This window comes from Petromyzon marinus, unplaced genomic scaffold (genome assembly GCF_048934315.1).
Source record: "Petromyzon marinus isolate PM22_M1 ecotype Great Lakes invasive population unplaced genomic scaffold, UKy_Petmar_22M1.pri1.0 PM_G_Scaffold_15, whole genome shotgun sequence".
Classification (NCBI taxonomy): Eukaryota; Metazoa; Chordata; class Hyperoartia; order Petromyzontiformes; family Petromyzontidae; genus Petromyzon; species Petromyzon marinus.
In genome coordinates, this window is record NW_027422706.1 from 4003247 (window position 1) to 4022674 (window position 19428).

General features: G+C 55.3%; 1 long non-coding RNA gene across 1 annotated transcript; it reads right to left on the reverse strand.

Annotated features, from left to right (window-relative positions):
- Positions 1-5155: 5155 nt before the first annotated feature.
- On the reverse strand, positions 5156-7305 carry LOC142910747 (uncharacterized). The gene is made up of 3 exons (XR_012933082.1): positions 7214-7305; positions 6822-6935; positions 5156-6486 (listed from the first exon to the last, which is right to left on the reverse strand). It is a non-coding gene; the product is annotated as an uncharacterized LOC142910747 (long non-coding RNA).
- Between the last annotated feature and the right edge of the window lie 12123 nt (positions 7306-19428).

Consider the following 19428-nt stretch of genomic DNA (forward strand, 5'->3'; position numbering starts at 1 on the left):
AGTAATATTAGATATATAATGGTTCTGTTGTTGGCAGCGTTTTAGACAGATATAATACATGGACATGGCCGATATATAGTAATAATAGATATATGATGGTTCTGTTGTTGGCGGCGTTTTAGAAAATATAATACGTGGACGTGGCCGATATATAGTACTAATAGATAGATGATGGTTCTGTTGTTGGCGGCGTTTTAGACAGATATAATACTTGTACATGGCCGATATATAGACATAATATATAGATGATGGTTCCGTTGTTGGCGGCGTTTTAGACAGCTATAATACATGGAAGTGGCCGATATATAGTAATAATAGATAGGTGATGGTTCTGTTGTTGGCGGCGTTTTTGACAGATATAATGTATGAACATGGCCGATATATAGTAATAATAGATATATGATGGTTCTGTTGTTGGGGGCGTTTTGAACAGATATAATGCATGGACGTGGCCGATATATAGTAATAATAGATAAATGATGGTTCTGTTGTTGGCGGCGTTTTAGACAGCTATAATACATGGACATGGCCGATGTATAGACATAATATTTAGATTATGGTTCTGTTGTTTGCGGCGGTTTAGACAGATATAATACATGGACGATGCCGATATATAGTAATAATAGATAGATGATGGTTCTGTTGTTGGCGGCGTTTTAGACAATATAATACATGGACGTGGCCGAAATAAAGTAATAATAGATAGATGATGGTTCAGTTGTTGGCAGCGTTTTAGACAATATATTACATGGACGTGGCCGATATATGGTAATAATAGTTATATGATGGTTCTGTTGTTGGCGGCGTTTTAGACAATATAAGACATGGAACTGGCCGATTATATAGTAATAATAGATAGATGATGGTTCTGTTGTTGGCGGCGTTTTAGACATATAATATATGGACATGGCTGATATATAGTAATAATAGATATATGATGGTTCTGTTGTTGGGGGAGTTTTAGACAGATATAATGCATGGACGTGGCCGATATATAGTAATATTAGATATGTAATGGTTCTGTTGTTGGCAGCGTTTTAGACAGATATAATACATGGACATGGCCGATATATAGTAATAATAGATAGATGATGGTTCTGTTGTTGGTGGCGTTTTAGACAGAATACTATACTATATATCGGCCATGTCCATGAATTATATCTGTCTAAAACGCCGCCAACAACAGAACCATCATATATCTATTATAATTATTATATATCGGCCATGTCCTTGTATTATATCTGTCTAAAACGCCACCAACAACAGAACAATCATCTCTCTATTATTACTATATATCGGCCAAGTCCATGTATTATATCTGGTGTTTGCTGCGTCTTAGACAGATATAATACATGGGCATGGCCAAAATATAGTAATAATAGAGAGATGATGGTTCTGTTGTTTGCGGCGTTTAAGACAGATATAATACATGGACATGGACGATATATAGTAATAATAGATATATGATGGTTCTGTTATTGACGGCGTTTTAGACAGATATAATGCTATATTTCTAGATATCGGCCATGTCCATGTATTATATCTGTCTAAAACGCCGCCAACAATAGAACCATCATCCATCTATTATACTATATATCGGCCATGTCCATATATTATGTCTGTCTAAAACGCCGCCACCAACAGAACCATCATCTCTCTATTATTACTATATATCGGCCAAGTCCATGTATTATATCTGTTGTTTACGGCGTTTTAGACAGATATAATCCATGGATATTGCCGATATATAGTAATAATAGAGAGATGATGGTTATGTTGTTGGCAGCGTGTTAGACAGATATAATACTATATTACTATATATCGGCCATGTCCATGTATTATATCTGTCTAAAACGCAGCCAACAATAGAACCATCATCTCTCCATTATTACGATATATCGGCCATGTCCTTGTATTATATGTCTAAAACGCCACCAACAACAGAACCATATATCTATTATTACTATATATCGGCCATGTCCATATATTATATCTGTCTAAAACGCCGCCAACAACAGAACCATCATTTATCGATTATTACTATATATCGGCCATGTCCAAATATTATATCTGTCTAAAACGCCACCAACAACAGAACCATCATATATCTATTATTACTATATATCGGCCATGTCCATGTATTAAGTCTCATAGTTGTGATATTCCACCTTACTTTGAAAGCTAATCACACAGTGAGCAAAGCTTAATGAACTGAGAGATGTAATGCAATAAAGTCTTGTCAACTGATGATAATGACGATAATGATGATGGCAGCATTCCTCCCCCCCAAAACAAGCTCATATTATGTTGGAAGCTCTGAAATAGTGGTCACACATTCCACATTCTTATGGAAGGAGCAAGCATTTTTATTACATAACCACTGCTGATTTCCCATGAAATCAAACTCATTTTACCGATGAAGGATGGTTAATGGGCTGAGTTGAACCTCAGCTTAGGCTCGAACTCGCAACATTCCCATGCTTAGCTCAACGCTCCAACCTTCAGCACCACCCAGCTGGATAGGCAGTTGCTTTCACCCCAATGAATTAGGATGTACATCGCCCTGCATGATTCAGTGCTTCGTGTTAATTTGCTAATATTCACCCGGCAATGTCCTAGAAACTGCTGCAAGTTTAGAGGATTTAACAGCGACATACAGTCGGAAGTATAAAAATTGGTGATCTTGAGTTTGATTTGGACTAAAAGGTGCAAGTTTCGACTGTACTGACTTTGTTTTATTTAACCTATAAAACTCATTTTTTTTGTCTGTCTGTGTACGCTCGCTTGCGAGGGATTTGGCTCTCGGACCGCGGGGTTCGCGTGGAAATTTTTTTGCCAGGCGGCACGCCCTGGGCCCCCCGCTTGGTATAGGCTATTTCGTTTTCCCGTCCGTCGCCTTTAAAGTGTTTTAATTAACGTTTTGGTGCGATTTATCTTTATTTATTTACTTTTGCCGACCGGCTCACTGCTGCGCATGCGCGAAACGCCGTTGCCCCTGGCAATGCACAGACGCCGTCGCCGCAGGGGGGACGCCATTTCTCATTCAAAATGCTAAAAATTTACACGTGACGCTGAGGTAAATTCATCAAAGTGTCACGTCCTCTTCTGTCCCCCTCCACCCCAATGTGTGCACTTACTATTATAGGGTCGTAGATACTAAAAATATAGCGATTAAATAGGATTATTGTGGGGTGGGGGGGGGGGGGTAGCGGCCCAGCCCACAGCCACGGCCGGCCGGGCAATCTAGGCGAGGCCGGAGGCTTTGCACGGGACTAGGCCTCGTCACGGCAATCTGTCAGGTGAGTACTTTGTGCTATAGAGTCGATATATACTGCTACTAGCGGGGAAACATTTTAAAACGTCTGAAAACTTAAAAACTTAACATACAAATGAAAAGATAACTCATTAATTTAAAATAAAATCCGTTTAAAATAAAATCCGAGCGCGCCAAGAATCGATTATTTCAATCGCGCAAAGGAATCAAAGGTTGTAGATTCCTTTAGAATCGTCTTGAAGCGACGACGCTCGCTTGCGAGGGATTTGGCTTTCTAACCGCGGGGTTCGCGTAGAAAAATAACATTGCTGGGCGGCAAGCCCTAAGCCCCCTGCTTGGCATAGGCTATTCCGTTTTCCCATCCCTAAACTTTAAGGTAGTTTAATTCACGATTTAGTGAGATTTTTACTTATTATTTTACCGCTCAGCGCGCGACAGCACACATTTGCACATGCGCAAAACGCTTATATATTCACAGCTCCATTAAAACATAAATTTAATGTTTACTAATTTGATTACTCTTAATTATTAGGTCAGATGATAGAGGTTGAGCAATGTTTTTTGTTTGTTGTGGTTGCACCCGATTCAAGAGCCAAATGGCTCACAGGGCTATACCAAAATAAAAAAATAAAAAAAACTGAAATAAATAAACCACGACAAGGCAAATGTCCATGGGCCCAAAAAGGGACCAACGACAAAACCCAGCAAACGGATCCTGGGACACATTGCCCGGGGCCCCGGGAGGGGGGAACCGGGGGATGACGTAACCTTCCAGAATGTTCCAGAAGGAAGGCGTGGCTAGGGCGGAGCAAGCTACGAACCAGTATATAAGCCGGACCTCTCAGAGGTCTGGCTCAGTCATCTGCAAGCTGAAGAACGAAGACCTGGGCTGAAGAGAGGACCCTGGACCCCAAGCTCTGATGTCCTTCTAAGGGCCGGAGCTCAGTGAGGCCAGTGGTCAGAACCCACGGACCGGGACGGTGGGGTCAGATAGCCTCCCCTAGGTCCCAGCCGGAGGACGATAGGGAGCGAGTTGCCCAGTGTTAGAGAGCGAGTTGCCCAGTGATAGAGAGCGAGTTGCCCAGTGATAAGGAGCGAGTTGCCCAGTGATAGGGAGCGAGTTGCCCAGTGATAGAGAGCGAGTTGCCCAGTGATAGAGAGCGAGTTGCCCAGTGATAGAGAGCGAGTTGCCCAGTGATAAGGAGCGAGTTGCCCAGTGATAGAGAGCGAGTTGCCCAGTGATAGGGAGCGGGTTGCCCAGTGATAGAGAGCGAGTTGCCCAGTGATAGGGAGCGAGTTGCTCAGTGATAGGGTGCGAGTTGCTCAGTGATAGGGAGCGAGTTGCCCAGTGATAGAGAGCGAGTTGCCCAGTGATAGAGAGCGAGTTGCCCAGTGATAAGGAGCGAGTTGCCCAGTGATAGAGAGCGAGTTGCCCAGTGATAGGGAGCGGGTTGCCCAGTGATAGAGAGCGAGTTGCCCAGTGATAGGGAGCGAGTTGCCCAGTGATAGGGAGCGAGTTGCCCAGTGATAGGGAGCGGGTTGCCCAGTGATAGGGAGCGAGTTGCCCAGTGATAGGGAGTGAGTTGCCCAGTGATAGAGAGCGAGTTGCCCACTGATAGAGAGCTAGTTGCCCAGTGATAGGGAGCGAGTTGCCCAGTGATAGGGAGCGAGTTGCCCTGTGATAGGGAGCGAGTTGCTCAGTGATAGGGAGCAAGTTGCCCAGTGATAGAGAGCGAGTTGCCCAGTGACAGGGCTCATAGAGGCCATACCTCCCCAGGCATCGGGTTAAGGGACTGATACACACACTCAACACCGATAAACCCTTTGTGTTAGGGACCTTTTATAAAAGATGATACATGTGTTGCCTGATCAGAAGTTTTATTCGTCAATTTATAACCACCACAAATGTAACGGGATAATTTACCAACGTGCTGTATTGAAGTGTCATGTTTTTTTGCGTGTTTTACATATTTTTGCATCACTTCGTTTGTTTTTTTTATTAACTTTTAATACACCGCTAGTAGTTTATTTTTATTTTTTTGCAGCAACTTTTGGGTGCAAATGCCACCCATCGGGTAAAAGGGGGTGCATTGCTTTGCCAAATGCGGCACGTCAATATATAGGCACCGAGATGCTGTCGCTTAAAGTCTAAAAACGCAACCTTGGGGGGGGAGGGGGGGGGGTGACTCAAGGCGCGTGCGTGCGACGATGGATTTGATTGGCTGACGCCATTCGTCGTCACAATGGACCACGTCACAACGGGCCACGTCACAACGGACACGGGCGCGCTTGAGGTCGGGGTGCGGCACGCGCATGTTGGGAGAGGGCGCGCGTCGCTGGCCCAACAAACAACCAACAAACAACCAACAAACAAACAACAACCGCTACTCGTTGTCGAGGTGGCGGCGACGTCCGCCACGGCGTTGTGCGCCAGACGAGGTGGCGGCCCTCCTGAGGCCGTGACGAAGGGGACAGACCCAGGTGCCGCGTGCGTGGGTCGACTCACCCAGAGCACCCAGGACGGCCATAGAGAGAGTTACCTTCGCCGACCTCCACATTAAAACCCAGACATCGATATGGGCGTTGGGGGGGGGCTAAAGTCTCTTGCAAAAAAGGATACCTGGGGGTAAGAATACAATCAAAGGCCATTTTCTCCCCGCAGCGAGAGCATTTGAACAAAATGCGTGCGTCTGGAAATCGTCACGTGTTGTTATCCTGTCTTTGACGGTTGAGCATCGTCGTCATCCTCATTAATATTCCAAACGCAAGTGTGGTTATAAAATCGTTTGGGGGTCATTTTAAAGTTATCACCATTTAACGTGGGCATACAAACAGTAGCTCCCTAGGGTCGCTAAATCTACTGTACACTTTTATAAAATCTGCTAAGAATGCCGATACAACTTTCCCTCTCCCTTCTACGAGAATCGAACACTTGAAGAAACTCTTTGTGAGCGGAGAAGGGGCACCGCCCACACCACCTGCACCGCCCGCACCGCCACTTCTTCATCCGGTAACGACGCCGCTCGTCATTGGGGCTCTGTAACGATCGTCGGGATGACGACGGCGACAGACGCACGGCCGTTCGCGGCGGCGTCCTGCATTCTCCCCCCGCCCCCTCCTCCCCGTGCGGCCGCGTTCTCGCGGACACCTCTTCTTGTTCCCTTAATCGTCGTCGTCCTCTTCCTTCACCTCTTCCGCCAGGTGTATGACACCTGGGGGTGGGGGGGGGGGGGGTAGGGGATTTCAAGAGCAACGGTGAAACTGAGGGTACCACCGGCAACACGAGTACTCATGCCGAGATGTCAACCACAGCGGTGGCCGTGAGCCCGAGATTGTTCCGAGTGGGTGAGCGAGTGAGTGAGCGAGTGCCTGAGCAAGCGAGCGAGTGGGTGAGAAAGTCCATGAGCGAGCAGGTTGAGCGATTGGGTGAGCGTGCAAGCGGGTTATCGAGTGGGTGAGTGAGCAAGCGAACGAGCGGGTGAGCGAGCAGATGAGCCAGTGGGTGAGCGAGCGGATGAGCCAGTGGGTGAGCGAGTGAGTCTCTCACCGCTGAGCTGAGCGGAAACCTTGGCGTTTTAAACAAGCGTAGAATGGCTGCCGTCGCCGGGCGCCGATGCATCCTGGGAAGGGGACGCCTCCTTCGTCGGGGAAGCGACTTTGTCTGTCGGGCGGGCGGCAGGAAACAAAACCAGAGAGCGGAGCGACGGGCGTGAGGAACGCGGAGACTCGCTTCGGCCGGGTTGGTCACCCGGAAAATATATCCCCGCTCCGGCACACCGCGTCCGGTATACCACGGAGTCGAGCGCCACCTACCGCAGTTTACCGGCGACCCGGTGAACAAATGGCGAGGCGCCAAACCCCGTGAGGGGGACCCCTGGAATACCGCGTGCCAGGTGCCGCCGACGCGCGGCCGAGCCGCCCGCGGCGGTGGCGCCGTACCGGCCTTGCTGCGCTGGCACGCCTCCTCGGCGAGGGCGCACGACATGCTGACGATGCGCTCCAGCTCCTGCACGTGCACCTCCGCCTTGCCCCGCGTCGCCTCGCAGCTCGCCGGCGATGGCGGCGGCGCCGCGTTCTGCACGCTGGCAACGCGGAGGGGGCGGGGAAATGTGACGGCGGGCGGTCGCGGCGGTGCGAAACCGGAAGGCGGCCCCGGTTAATACCGCGACGCACCGTGACGCGTGCGTGACGACGCGAGCGTGACGACGCTGTACCTGGACTTGGCGAGCATCGCCTTGATCCACTCCGTGTTCTTCTGCCACGCCTCCATTCCCAGGGGGATCGGCGGCTCCTCGGGGTCCTCGTCCACGTGGAGCTCGGGCACCGTCACGTGGCGACGAGGGGGGGGCACCTGCGGGCCGGGGGGAGGGGGCATAACCGTGACCGGCTCGTCATCAACATCATCGCTCCCGTTATCATCGGTAAACATCGTCGTCATCGCTCGCTGTCATCGTCACCATCAAATGCCGTTGCAAACATCGTAACCATGGTCATGAATACTGACATCGTCATGGCTCTCTTTACCACTGTCATCGTCATGACAATCGTCGTCGTAACTACGGTTATCATTGCTGCCTTTGCCATCATCATATACATAATTAGCATTGCTATAATCAAAATCATTTTCTACATCACAACGCTACCATTGCCTTTATGGCTGTGATCACCAGCACCTAACAACAGACACAGAACAATGCTCAGATTTGGATCTCTCTCTCCGTGACCTCCTGCCCGGGTCCAGCTGTTTTCGCTCCTGACCTCCGACTCCTGATTGGAACCCAGGCCTCGTAAGCCCAAAATCCCAGAACTCTCAGCAGCATTTGAAACATCACCGCCAAGCACCACATCTCTCACCATCCCAACACCCCCCCCCCCCCCACCTCTCACTCATCAACCGGATATAGCTCTCAATCCAGACCCGGATCTCTACCCACTGATCTCTAACCCTGGATCACCTCTGACCTTGGCTGTGTCTCACCTCTGACCTTGGCCGTCTCTCACCCCTGGCCCTAGTGTGTCTCACTCCTGACCCCGGCTGTGTCTCAACTCTGACCCAGGCTGTGTCCCACCCCTATGACCCTGCCATCTCACCTCCCACTTTCACCCAGGATTTGGCTGTCTCTCACCTCTGACCCTCACCGTCTCTCACCCCGAACCCCCGGCTGCATCTCACCTCTGACCCCGGATCGTAGCTGCCGTCGAGCTCCGTGAATGCGGTGCGGAGCCGCGCGATCTCCTGCGCCGGCGTCTCGGGCGCCGGCGCGTCCTGCACAGCGCGCTCCATCTCGGCGATGTCCAGGTCGTCTTGGCGCTGCCTCAACTTCGTGAGCTGCAATGACGCGGCGGCGGTGTTGGATAAGGCAGGCGGACACCACACCACCACGGCCTCATGGCCCATGGCCTCGTGGCCCAAAACCTCATGGCCCAAGGCATCGCCCACAGTCTCGCCACGGTGTCTCCCCCGCGATAAAATGCGCCACATCGGTTGACGCCAGGCCCACCGAGTGGTAATGACGCGGAAATGGCGGCACCTCAACGTAGCAACGGCGCGAAAAGCCACGGCTCGTGGAACGTGTCGACTGACTGGGATGGCCGTCCTCTCTGTGCTACTTTGTACGTGCCATGGGTTGACTGACTGAGATAGACTGGCAAATGCACCACCTGTGCCCCCCTACTGGTGCCAACAAACAAACCGTCGGGGCAAACGCTGCTAGCGAGTAGCAGCACCTATGAAGGCCGGCACGGCACACGAGGGGGTGGGCTGGCCAGCACCACGGTCGTGCCAACACACACACAGGGCACGTGCCATCTTCAACCCACACATACAGGGCACGTGCCAACCCCAACACACTCACACACCCGCGAGACGTCCACGGACGCGGGCCGTGTGGGCGACCGCGCCGCCAGGACGGTCCGGCGATCGAGCGTCATCGCGTGGCCGCGTCGGCCCGATCCCCCCGGGGTCACCGTCGTCGCCGCGTCCCCCCCGACGCCGCTCCCGGCCGCCGCCGCCGCCGCCTTTTGATTAAGCTTGAGCCGCTCCAGTTGCTCCTCCGCGGTCATCTTGCCCCGGGCGGCACCGCCCGCGGGACCGCCCGCCGGGTACAGCGCGTCCATCGCGCTCTTGGGCCGCTCCTAGCAATGACAAAAACGATGGCCACGATGACGATGGCGGCGACGATGGTGACGATGATGACGACGGCGGTGACAAACAATGGGCGACGCTCGCAACAACGAGCAAACGGTCACAACAACGAGTGACGGTCACAACATTTGTGGCCAGGTCGCCTCTGATTGGGTGGGGGATGAGAGGGATGGGGGGGGGGTGATCGGGTGGGGGATGGGTGGGTGGGAGGATGGGAGGTTGAGGGGATGGGAGGGTGAGGGGATGGGGCATGGGGGTCCCTCTCACCCGGCTGAGCCGGGCGCCGTCTGCACGGAGGTGCACGAGGTCGGCCTGCAGCAGCAGCCGTTGCTGCTGCTGCTGCTCGTGCGAGCGTCGCTGAGCGATCTGCAGGTGCAGCACCTCCAGGGACGACTCGATGCACGCCTGCGCCGCCACGCACACACGCACGTACCCACACACGTACGCAACCACGTACCCACACATGCACCCACACACGTACCCACACACGCACGCACCCACATACACACGCACGCACCCACGCACCCACGCACGAACCCACGTACCCATGCACACACACACACACGCACGCACGCACACACGCACGCACACACACACGCACAAAGATAAAGATGCCTTCCATCCACCCGGGTAGCCTTTGCAAGCTGTCGGGGCAAGTGCCGTCACGGCGAGTAGCGTCGCCACGTCCCCCCACTGCCGATGATTCCACTTCGCACAGAGCACTCATTTAAGTCCGAGTCGACCTCGGTGAGGACCAGGACTGGTTCAGATAATTGCCGTCACCGATGCAGGCCTTGAGCGGGAATTGAACTCGGGTAGATGGGGTTTCAGCGCAAGCGTGGCCCTAATCACTGCACCATCGCTCTCCAAAATCAAATAAAAGTGCCTTGACAGACTGTTGGGGCAAGTGCTGTCAGTGAGTAGCAGCAGCAGTGCCTATGAATGAGACAAAGATCCCCCATATAGCCTTAACAGACTGTTGGGGCAAGTGCTGTCAGCGAGTAGCAGCATCAGTGCGTATGAATGAGACAAAGACCCCCCGTATAGCCTTCACAGACTGATGGGGCAAGTGCTGTTAGCGAGTAGCAGCAGCAGTGCTTATGAATGAGACAAAGATCCCCCGTATAGCCTTGACAAGACTGATGGGGCAAGTGCTGTTAGCGAGTAGCAGCAGCAGCTATGAAGGCCAGCACAAGCGGGTGGGTGGTTGGTCAGCATCACGCGCGCTACAAAGACAAACATCCCCTGAGTAGCCTTAACAGACTGTTGGGGAAAGTGCTGTAAGCGAGCACCTATGAAGGCTGGCACAGCACACCACTCCCGGTCGCCTTTGTCTCCCCAGTGGCGATGTTTAATACACACCGTACCAGGTACTCATTTGAGGCCGAGTCGACCTAGGGGAGGCCCAGTACCCGGTTCAGATAATCGTCACCAGTGTTGGCCGTGAGCGGGAATCGTGAACTCACCTCCTCACTATCGTGACCTCACCATCGTGACCTCCCCTCCTCACCATCGTGAACTCACCTCCTCACCATCGTGAACTCACCTCCTCACCATCGTGACCTCACCTCCTCACCATCGTGAACTCACCTCCTCACCATCGTGAACTCACCTCCTCACCATCGTGAACTCACCTCACCATCGTGAACTCACCTCCTCACCATCGTGAACTCACCTCTTCACCATCGTGAACTCACCTCTTCACCATCGTGAACTCACCTCCTCACCATCGTGAACTTACCTTCTCGTTGCGCAGATGCCTCAGCCTGGTCTCCTGCTCGTGAAGTGTTTTGTTGAGGTCACACAGCCGCGTCAGCTTCATCTGTCGCAGCCACAACAGACAAAGATCACCCCCTGCCCAGTGGAGGCCTTGAAGAGACCGCTGGGGCAAGCGCGTCTCGCGGCCACAGGCACAACAACAACAACAACCGCCATTCGCCACTAAGTGGCGGTGACGTCACCACGACGCTTGTGCCAGGCTATGTGCACCCTGAGGCCACGTGAAGTGTCGAACGCCCGCTGGCAGGAGGTCACGGGGCAGACCCAGGTGCCACGGGTCGACTGACTGAGATGACTGGCTGATGCACCACCTGTGCCCCCTACTGTGCCAACCTGCTGTGCTTTAGCCACCCGGCGCTCCGCTCGCTGTTGTGAGCGTCGCTCCTCCGCCCTCCGTTGTTGTTGGAGGGCGACTGCCTCCAACTGCCCAGTAGCATCCTTCACGAGCCTCCTCCACAGAGGCCGATCTTGACACCGCTGGTACCAGTCATCGGCAAGTCCACTCAGCTCCACGTCCTCCTGTACCACATCACTCCATCTCTTCTCTAGCCCGTGCCGCGCCCGCTTAGCCCCCTCAATCCGGCCAAACAAAAGCTGTTTCGGCATGCGGTGGCTGGGCATGCGGGCTACATGACCCAGCCATCGCAGCCTTGCCTGCCGGAGGAGCTCACCGATGGGACCCTGCCCAGATCTTTCAAGGATTTGTGAGCTCCTCAGACAATCCAGTCTGGTTAAACCCAGGATGGATCGTAGGCAGGCCAGCCTAAATGTTTCTAACCGGCGAAGATGTTCCATTAGGGGGGTCCACGTTTCGCAAGCGTAGAGAAGGGAGGGAATGACCGTGGCCGAGAAGACCTGAAGCTTAGTGCGGAGCGACAGACCAGGTAGCTTCCACACAGCGTTACGCAACCGATGAAAAGATATTGCCGCTCGACTGATTCGGAGTGAGACCTCTGCTGTTAAACTGGAGCCAGTCATAAGCACACTGCCCAGGTATGGGAAACTCTCCACTCTCTCCACAACTGCCCCATCACCGATTGGGAGTTGTGGGGGTGGAGTGTCCGATGGTACAAAATACCCAGGCAGGTGCTTAGTTTTGGTGGGGCTGATGGTAAGGCCCCACCTCTTAGTGGCACGCTCCAGTCTCAGCAGCAGCGTCTCCAACTCCTCCTCTGACTGAGCAGCTATTACCAAGTCATCAGCATACATAACGTGGTTGAGCAATAGGGAGCCATCCCTTGACCGCACCCGGGCATCGATTAGCCTCCCATTATATCTGTACCATATGGAGATTCCCCCGGTACAGCTATTGAAGGCTTCACGAACTACGTGGTCAAAATAGATGTTAAATAATGTGGGAGCCAGAGGACATCCCTGTCGCACCCCAAGGTGTACAGGGAATGGCTCTGACTCCCGGCCACGTAGTTTTACCCGGGCCCGCTCACCATCATGAAGGTCCTTAATGATCGTGAGCAGAGGGTCAGGTACTCCAAAAGCACGAAGAACGACCCAGAGCCCAGGCCTACTGATGGTATCATAGGCCTTGACCAGGTCAATAAAGCAGAGATGTAGGTCTTGTTGGAATTCCCTACACCTCTGCTGTAGCAGACGGACAGAAAATATGGCATATGTGCAGGACCGCCCTTTCCTGAAACCGCATTGGGGCTCCGCAAGCCTCTCCTCAGCGTGCCTGGCAAGGCGATGCTGAATAATCCTTGCCAGGACCTTTCCCGGCACACTGAGGAGTGAGATGCCCCTGTAGTTGTTACAGTCTGTGCGGTCCCCCTTCTTAAAAAGGGGGACCACCAGGGCATCCTTCCAATCCTGCGGAACCCGTCCAGTGGTCCAGACTGTTGTTATGATGTCATATAGGGCAGTCTGTGCACAAACGCCACCCTCCCTCAGCATTTCGCTTGGGAGATCATCTCTGCCCGCTGCCTTTCCTGGTCTCAGACTCCGGATCGCCTTCTGTACTTCCTCAACAGATGGCACCTCAGCCAGCCACTCACAGGGGGTGACTTCTTCCAATATTTCGTGCCACGATGTTTTCATGGCTGAGGGATTTCCCATCCCCCAGGGGATTGGTGGGGGAGGTTTCATTTGTCGCCGAATATTTTTCCGCGCTTGCCGATAACACCGCGATTTCGGCGGCACGCAGCCTCAACGAGGGCGCTGGGGCGAGCGCCGCTGCAGCTGCCCGCTGCAGCGGCGCCTGCGAAGGCCGGCACTGTGGCGCACGAGCCGGGTGGGTGGGTGGCCGGCACTACCACCGCCACCATGCCTGGCCGCCTTTGTCTCTCCCCCTACCCCTCCAGTGAAATTATTTTCCAACCCAGCCAGACCCGGCGGGGGGCGGCGGCGCAATCGAGCTTGTGCGACCCCGCCGTTCGTGACCCTCTCGTGACGTGGGGCGGGGGGGTAACTAAACGACGGGGTAAAGGGATAACGCGGCCTCAGCAACGCGACGTCAGGCATGCGATGGGCCCCCGAGTGGCGTAGCGGTGCAGGTGGCGTGGACCCCCCTCCACCAACCCCTTCTCTTCCTCCCTTCGTCAGCCTGGCACCTGGGCCTCACCAACGGTACGACTGCACCGCCTGCAGCACTCGCGACGTTTGCTCCCGCTGTGTGACCACTTGGGGCTCCCCCCCCCCCCCCCGCGGTCGGCCCGCCCCGCACACGCCACCGGCAGCTACGCCGCTGGGCTACTGGGGAGCTACCGGGCAGGGGGAACGGGGGGGGGGGGGCGGAGGGGGGTTGGTGTGACGGCACTTGAAGAGGTACGTGACGAGGTCCGTGACGAGGCACGGGACGAGGGGGCACCTTACGGGTAACGAGGTGACGATGGGGCTGGGGGGCGATGGATGGGGGGCTGGGGGGGGTACTGGCTGCAACCATGGGGACGGTGGGGGCCATGCAGGTGAGAGATGATGATGGTGGTGGTGGTGAGGATGATGGTCGTGGTGAGGATGGTGGTGAGGATGATGCTGGTGGTGGTGGTGAGGATGATGCTGGTGGTGGTGATGATGGTGGTGGTGAGGATGGTGGTGAGGTTGATGCTGGTGGTGGTGGTGAGGATGGTGGTGGTGGTGGTGGTGAGGATGCTGGTGAGGATGCTGGTGAGGATGATGCCATACTGCCTCACCTGGCTCTCAATCAAGCGCAGGTTCCTTTGCAGGTGGTGGTGCCAACGACTGAGCAGGCAGCGGGGCACGGGGGAGTCGTGGGTGGCACAGCAAAGACACGGGATGGCGAGCGCGGTGAGCGTGGCCAGGGAGTGTGGTGAGAGTGGTGGGTGGTGGTGTGTGGGAGGATGGCAGGGTGGTGTGTGTGTGTGTTTTGGGTAGTGTGTGTGTGTGTGAAATACGATATAAGGGGTAGAGCATGTGTTGTGAGTGGGGCATGTATTATGTGTAGGTAGCGTGTGTCTTGAGTATATAGTGCTAAGCATGTGTCTAGAGTACAGAGAATTGGGCACGTGTCTATAATATATAAAGTACTAAGCGTGTGTCTAGAGTACAGAGAATCGGGCACGTGTCTATAATATATAAAGTATTAAGCATGTGTCTTAGAGTACAGAGAATTGGGCACGTGTCTATAATATATAAAGTATTAAGCGTGTGTCTAGAGTACAGGGAATCGGGCACGTGTCTATAATATATAAAGTATTAAGCATGTGTCTTAGAGTACAGAGAATCGAGCACGTGTCTATAATATATAAAGTACTAAGCATGTGTCTAGCGCAGAGGCAGTGAATCGATCTTGCACCTCGTGTGCGTGTCGAGCACGTGGCTAGCGTGCCGCTACCGTGTCAGCCGTCCTCGTTCCGATGTGGCGCCCCATCCCCACGCCCCCCGTGACCTCCGATCCCCCAAGACCCCCGTGTGACCCTGTGACCCCATCGTGTGACCTGGAGACCCGCCTGTGACCCTCCGTGACTGTGTGTGACCCCCGTGTGACCCCCCCCGGTGGCCCCGTGACCTCCCGCGTGACCTCGTGACCCCTCCCCCCCCGTGCCGGACCTGTGACTGGTTTCTCTGCAGCTGGATGAGCAGCAGGGTCAGCTCCTCTGGCTGTGCGTAACCACCGCCATCACCGTCGTCGCTGCTATCATCATCATCATCATCGTCGTCGTCGCGTCAGCATTATCAACACCGCCATCGCCGCACAAACGGAGCAACATCGGCCGCCACCCCGTTACCATTGCACCGGCGTTGTCCACCCCGATAGCGGGATTGCCGTGGACGCACCGACCAGACGGCCACCGGGTGGCGCAGCCGTCGGGCGGGGCGAGAGCGGTTTGACTCGCCGTCGGAAGGAAAGGTCAAGAGGTCAAGAGGTAAATGTTCGTTGAACTTCTTTTGCGAAGGGTGGGGGGGCGTGGGGGTGAGCGGGAAGGGTGAGCGGCGAGGGTGAGCATGGGGGTGAGCGCGGGGGTGAGCGTGGGGGTGAGCGGCGAGGGTGAGCATGGGGGTGAGCGCGGGGGTGAGCGGCGAGGGTGAGCGGCGAGGGTGAGCGTGGGGGTGAGCGCGGGGGTGAGCAGGGAGGGTGAGTGGGGAGGGTGAGTGTGGGGGTGAGCGGCGAGGGTGAGCGGCGAGGGTGAGCGCGGGAGTGAGCGTGGGGGTGAGCGGGGAGGGTGAGCGGCGAGGGTGAGCGTGGAGGTGAGCGCGGGGGTGAGCAGGGAGGGTGAGTGGGGAGGGTGAGCATGGGGGTTATCGGCGAGGGTGAGCGTGGGGGTGAGCGGCGTGTGTCTCACCGTGCGGCCCTGCAGGCTGGGCGGGGTGGACTGCGGGGTGGACTGCGGGGTGGACGTGTGCACCATGGACGGTGTGGGCCTCCTATCCAGCGTCTGCGTGCACTGCGAGACCATAGGGAAAGACAGCCAGACAGTCAAACAGCCCGATAGACAGACAGCCCGATAAACAGACAGCCCGATAGACAGACAGCCCAACAGACAGACAGCCTGACAGCCAGACAGTTAGACAGCCCGATAGACAGACAGCCCGATAGACAGACTGCCTCACAGACAGCCTGATAGACAGACAGCCCGATAGACAGACAGCCCAATAGACAGACAGCCCGGCAGACAGACAGCCTGACAAATAGCCATACAGTTAGACAGCCCGATAGACAGACAGCCCAATAGACAGACAGCCCAATAGACAGACAGCCCAACAGACAGACAGCCTGACAGACAGCCAGACAGTTAGACAGCCCGATAGACAGACAGCCCGATAGACAGACAGCCTGACAGACAGCCCGATAGACAGACAGCCCGACAGACAGACAGCCTGACAGACAGCCAGACAGTTAGACAACCCGATAGACAGACAGCCCGATAGACAGACAGCCCGACAGACAGACAGCCTGACAGACAGCCAGACAGTTAGACAGCCCGATAGACAGACAGCCCAATAGACAGACAGCCCGATAGACAGAAAGCCCGACAGACAGTGCCATACGTGTGTGGAGGGGGGGGGGGGGGCAGCCGTACCCGCGCTCCGTGGCCGTGGCTGAACTCGGCAGCGCGTTGCCGGCGCGCCCCCGGGGCGGCCGCCGCCACGTCCACCCCCCCGGGGGTGCCCACCACCACCACCAGCGACTGGCGGTAGCTGGGCATGGACCTGGGCAGCGTCTGGGTGGACGCGATGCTACGGGGGGGGGGGGGGGAGGAGGGAGAGGGGGGGGGAGAGGAGAGGAGAGGGGAGGAGGAGGATGGAGGGGGTCAGGGCCCGTTTCTTGCTCAAGGTTTCACAGCGACGCCTCACCGCTGCGACCCGCAGGGTTCACAGCCACGCGTGTCCATCCCCCCCATCTCGTCTCTAACCATTCTCCACCTCCTCCCCTCCACCTCCTTCCCTCCACCTCCCATCTTCACCCCCCCCCTCCTCCTTCACTCCCTGTCACCAATCTTTGAGCTGCTCCCCCCCCACCCCTCCTCTACCCCCCCCCCAACCGCACCCCGGCGTCTCCCTCACCTCAAGCGGTCTCTCTCGTTCTTCTCCTTCAGCGACCGCATCATCCACTGCTCCAGCTGCACCGTGGAGTCACGCGTCTGCCTCTCCAGCGCCGCCGTCGCCGCCGCCCGGTGGCCCTCGCCGGCGCCGCCAGCCGCCCCGTAGCCAAACTCGTCCTGGTTGAGCGCCGACAGGCTGCTGCTGCTGCTGCCGACAAGCCCCATCCCGTCCATGCTGTGCCGCTGCAGGCGCAGCTGCAGCTGCAGCGGCTGCTGCGGCTGCTGCTGCTGCTGGTTCGGGTGACGTAGAACCACGCCGGACTTCGCCGCCGCTTCCGGCCGTAAGATCGCGGCGCCGGCGGTGGGGCGATCGGCGGCCTCCGCGGTCGTTCGGCCTGGGCCCGCCGACGGGTCGAACCTCTCGTCGCCGTCCCGCCGCTCCGCGGCTGCCCCCCTCTCGCCATCGCCGTCGCGCAGCTGCCGCCGGAGCTCCTCCGCGGCCACGGCTGCCGCCGCAGCGTCGTCGTCGTCGTCCGTGCCGGCCCGCGAGCGAGCCGGCCCCTCCTCCGTCACAATCTCCACATCGCCACGAGGGCCGCCCCCCCGTTCGTCGTCGGAGCGCGGCGGCCTCCACCGGGCCAGCGCCGCAACATCTCCCGGCGCCCCACGGAGCCCGTCGACGAGCACCTGCCCCCCCGCCTCCTCCGCCGCCGCCGCCGCCGCTCGCCCGCGTGAGCGGTTGCCCCCGCCGTCGCCGCCGCCACCGCCATTGCTGGCGTTGGGATCAGATCGCGTGAGACGCCGCGGTGGCTGGGAGATGTTGACTACCTCGCCTGGTACGTGGGAGGTCGTGGGTTCAATCCCGACTCTCTCTTCCGTGGGTCACGTGGATTCTTCTCCACATTTAGAATCGATAACCCAGGTTTTTTTCTTGGTTTAGATCGCGTAAATGTGTAAATGTTGTGTCGTTAAAACCCACAACCACCCGACACAGCCAACTAGTAAGGGTTGTCACGTAAACAGAACGTGGCCAATTCGTCACTAGTACAGCACTAGTGTGTAGTGTATAATGTAGTGTATAGTGTAGTGTATAGTCGTGTAGTGTATAATGTAGTGTAGTGTATAATGTAGTGTATAGTGTAGTGTACTAGTACAGCACACCGGTTGTGTGTTGGAGAGCCAAACCACAACATTTACAGTCTGAGTACCGTGACGTTTCACCAGTAAATACAACCAGATTCATCAGGCGACAGCCAGATTTGTGGAGAAGTCCTCCACCTGCTACGTTCCTTATATAGAGGCGTAGATGTGGTGACCACACTTCTGCGCTCTTGCACAAAGTGGGGGGGGGGGGGATTACTGAGTCAACCTAAGAGCCTAGGCGTTAAACTGATATAAATATGGCGTTGAACCCACCAGCCAACCGACATTGAGCAAGGTTTGTCACCTAAATCAACGGTTTAGAGTGTATGGCTTGCGAGTAATGTCCACTTCGTTGAGCTATCGTTTGTGGCCACGTCGCTGTGAACTCCCAGGCGGTGTACGTGCCGGGCGGTGTACACCCTGTGCCACCCTGCGCCACCCTGCGCCACCCTGTGCCACACTACCATCCGATATTGGGAAGCCGCTGGAGCCGCTGGAGCTACGCAGGTGGGCACGCACGCACGCAGGTAGGCAGGCACGCAGGCACGCACGCAGGTCAGCTGCATTATAACCCAGCCAGCTGCATTATAACCCGTCCAGCTGCATTATAACCCAGTCAGCTGCATTATAACCCGACCAGCTGCATTATAACTCAGTCAGCTGCATTATAAACCTGACCAGCTGCATTATAACCCAGTCAGCTGCGTTATAACCCAGTCAGCTGCATTATAACCTAGTCAGCTGCGTTATAACCCAGTCAGCTGCATTATAACCTAGTCAGCTGCGTTATAACCCAGTCAGCTGCATTATAACCCAGTCAGCTGCATTATAACCCGTCCAGCTGCATTATAACCCAGTCAGCTGCATTATAAACCTGACCAGCTGCATTATAACCCAGTCAGCTGCGTTATAACCCAGTCAGCTGCATTATAACCTAGTCAGCTGCGTTATAACCCAGTCAGCTGCATTATAACCTAGTCAGCTGCGTTATAACCCAGTCAGCTGCATTATAACCCAGTCAGCTGCATTATAACCCGACCAGCTGCATTATAACTCAGTCAGCTGCATTATAAACCTGACCAGCTGCATTATAACCCAGTCAGCTGCGTTATAACCCAGTCAGCTGCATTATA